This window comes from Budorcas taxicolor, chromosome 8 (assembly GCF_023091745.1).
Source record: "Budorcas taxicolor isolate Tak-1 chromosome 8, Takin1.1, whole genome shotgun sequence".
Classification (NCBI taxonomy): domain Eukaryota; kingdom Metazoa; phylum Chordata; class Mammalia; order Artiodactyla; family Bovidae; genus Budorcas; species Budorcas taxicolor.
This window is the reverse complement of record NC_068917.1, coordinates 22,873,715-22,877,382: the sequence shown is the minus strand read 5'-3', so window position 1 is coordinate 22,877,382 and position 3,668 is coordinate 22,873,715. Positions and strand designations below refer to the sequence as shown.

At 38.0% G+C, this 3,668-nt stretch overlaps 1 non-coding gene across 1 annotated transcript; it reads right to left on the bottom strand.

Annotated features, from left to right (window-relative positions):
• Nucleotides 1-433: 433 nt before the first annotated feature.
• Nucleotides 434-505, bottom strand: TRNAS-GGA (transfer RNA serine (anticodon GGA)). The gene has a single exon. It is a non-coding gene; the product is annotated as a tRNA-Ser (tRNA).
• Between the last annotated feature and the right edge of the window lie 3,163 nt (nt 506-3,668).

Genomic DNA, 3,668 nt, shown 5'->3' with positions numbered 1-3,668 from the left:
AAAAAGAATAGTGGCAACCAAATGTCTATAATAGACATCAGTATTATAATGTCTTTATCAATGGCATTCCACAATCATTTAAGAATGGTGCCATGTAAAAAGATATGTATCTCCACCTATTGACACGGTGTACAGTAGAAGCCTATAGCAATGCATCTCTATGTGTCATGGACATGCATTTTTCATTGGATTACCAATCACATTGTAAATACTATTCTCATATATCTCCTACATTTAGATGGCTACCCTTATATGTATATTATCACTGAATATATAGGCTGTTGTCTTTAGTAAAAGTGAAGTGAAGTGAATTCGCTCAGTCGGGTTCGACTCTTTGTGACCCCATGGACTATAGTCCACCAGGCTCCTCCCTCCATGGGATTCTCCAGGCAAGAGTACTGGAGTGGGTTGCCATTTCCTTCTCCAGGGGATCTTCCCAACCCAGGGATTGAACCCAGGTCTCCTGCATTCCAGGCAGATGCTTTAACCTCTGAGCCACCAGGGAAGCCCAATGACTACCTAATGTAGGATTACTTGGTAACTGAACTAGCTTACCCTTGCAGTGTGTTCTACTAACTCTATGGAAGAGACTAGGCACTCAGCCATTTTCCTTTTATTGCACAGATTTGGATCTCACATATCATTGTGGTGGATGTAACCATTTGTCTTTGCAGTAGAATCTCCACAAATATTTTATGGTCTCAATTCAATAGTGTTAACAGCTTTCAATTTCTGGAGTCTTGCCCTGCTCTTTCTTAAACACAGTAATCAATAGACCTTTTGTCATTGAGTCAATCTTTTCTCTTCACTTATAGAACTGTGTTGATGACTATTGCCAAAGTCTTCCTATAAGACCTAAATTTGGTGATAAATCTGTTTCTGCCAATAATAGACACATTCCTTGAGTGCCATCTTTCTTGAGTCACTCTATACTTATACCACAACCTTTCAAAACTTGTTTTATCTAAAGTTACAAAGGTAGCCTTTTATGTATTCTTTAAATTTCTTATTTATGTTTTCTTTTTCATGGAACAAATAAAAGTTTTTATTTACAAATATTTTGAGATACAGTTCCCTGAAAAATCAATGCAATTTTTCTCTTGTCTTCTTCCTCCTCCTTTTATGCCTCTTTATTTTGTTTTAGAAACATTTTAATAGGTTTATGCATGATCCATAAGTAAATGTCCCTTCATATTCTTTTATGTAAACTTTATGTATGCTTCTCTCATTTGTATATCTTGGTCCTTTATTTCAATAAATTATTTTATTTTTGTTGTCATAGTAGTATTTTTCCCTGTGACAGTGATCAAGTTCCAATAGTTATGGTCAGTAGTATGGAAGAGGGGTTTTGAGAAATGATAAAAATTCAGATAACATTATCTTTACTCAATGATAAATAGTGCTTTTCCTATTCCAAGCACTGTTTTAAGGGCTTGTCATATATTACCTGTTTTAATCCTCTCAGTCATCTGGTTTTCCTCCTCTATCTTATAGATGAAGAGTGTGGCTTCAGAGAATTTAAGTAGACTGCCAAAATTCAGCTACAGTGATAAAGAGTACTTAAATTAGCCTTTTTCTAATGTAGTCTAAACTAAAATTCATGCTTTTCTATCAGACCAGACTCTGTATTTGGGATTGTGAGCAGCAGGAACAGTGAAATCAAAATCTAAGTCATAGAAAAAAGCCATTGAAAATCTCAATACGGAACGCTAGGGGCTGGTGCACGGGGATGACCCAGAGAGATGTTATGGGGAGGGAGGTGGGAGGCGGGTTCATGTTTGGGAACACATGTACACCTGTGGTGGATTCATGTCAATGTATGGCAAAACGAATACAGTATTGTAAAGTAAAAGAAAGTAAAAAAAAAAAAAAAAAAAAGGAAATCTCAAGGAAGTTTCTTAGTTACAAACTAAATGCCATTCTCTTCTGTTTTTTTTTTTCCCCCTGAACTGACCACTCCTTCCCTGCTCCTCTGATGTTTGTTCCCCCTCTGCACATTCTGTTAAGATTGACTTGTCCTAGGCCTTAGTCGTGCTTCTTCTTTCCTCTCTACTCTTGTTCACTAGGAGATTTCATCCATCCTCATGGTTTTAAATACTACTTATAAAATGATGACCCTCAATTGTATACCTTTGGCCAAGAACTTTCTCCTCAATTCAAACTGATATTAATATATCTAACTTCTAATTTGGTATCTCAATTAACAAGTACTTAAAATTTTATGGATTAAAAATAGAACATTTGATACTTTCCCCCCAAATTATTCCTTCCAGTCTTTTCCATGTCAGTAACTGTCACCACTGTTTACTCAGTTAATCAAGCCAGAATTGTAGCAAGTATCCTTGATTATCGTGTATCCATGTTCAATCACTCAGTCATGTTGGACTCTTTGTGAGCTCATGGATTATAGCCCGCCAGGATTCTTTGTTCCTATGGAGTTATCCAGGCATGAACACTGGAGTGGGCTGCCATTTCCTCCTCCAGGGGATCTTCCTGACGCAGGGATTGAATCTGTGTCTCTTGCATCTCTTGCATTGGTTGGCAGATTCTTCACCACTGTGCAATCTGGGAAACCCATGCTTGACTATTATCTTTTTCTAAACCCCCTTAATAGAATTTAACAGAATTTATTGGCTCTATATCTGGTGTATAACTTGAATCTGTCTACTATATTGATATCCACTCGTCAACTTTGGTTTAAACAACTATCTCATATCTGAGCTAATTCAGGTGGCTTTTATCTAGTTGCACTGCTTCTTCTAGTGTGCTGCTCCAGTTTGTTACTATATAGCAGTTAGTGTAATTTTCTTCCATAAGGTTAGTAAGATCATAACCACCACTACCACACAACACACATGCATGTCAACACTACCTACTGATGTTATTCAGTCACTCAGTCATGTCTGACTCATTGTGACTGCTTGGACTGCAGCACACCAGGCTTCCCTGCCCTTCACCATCTCCTGCAGCTAGCTCAAACATGTCTATTCAGTCAGTGATGCCATCCAACTGTCTTATCCTCTTTCGTCCCCTTCTCCTGCCTTAAATCTTTCCCAGCATCAGGGTCCTTCCTAATTAGTTGGCTCTTCACATCAGGTGACCAAAGTATTGGAGTTTCAGCTTCAGCATCAGTCCTTCCAGTGAATATTCAGAATTGATTTCCTTTAGGATGGACAGGTTTGATCTTGCTGTCCAAAGAATTCTCAAGAGGACTTTCTATAGTCTTCTCCAACATCACATCTCAAAAGCATCAGTTCTTCGGCACTCAGCTTTCTTTATGGTTCAAATCTTAGATCCATACTGACCACTAGAATAAGCTTTGACTATATGGACCTTTGTTGGCAAAGTGATGTCTCTGCTTTTTAATATGCTATCTAGGTTTGTCATAGCTTTTCTTTAAGGAGCAAGTGTCTTTTAATTTCATGGCTGTAGTCACCATCTAAAGTGATTTTGGAGCCCAAGAAAATAAAGCCTGTCACTGTTTCCATTGTTTCCCCATCCATTTGCCATTGAAGTTGCCATGCCATTGGGACCAGATGCCATGATCTTCATGTTTTGAATGTTGAGTTTTAAGCCACCTTTATCACTCTTCTTTCACCTTCAGCAAGCAGCTCTTTAGTTCTTCTTTGCTTTCTGTCATAGGGTGGTATCATCTTCATATCTGAGGT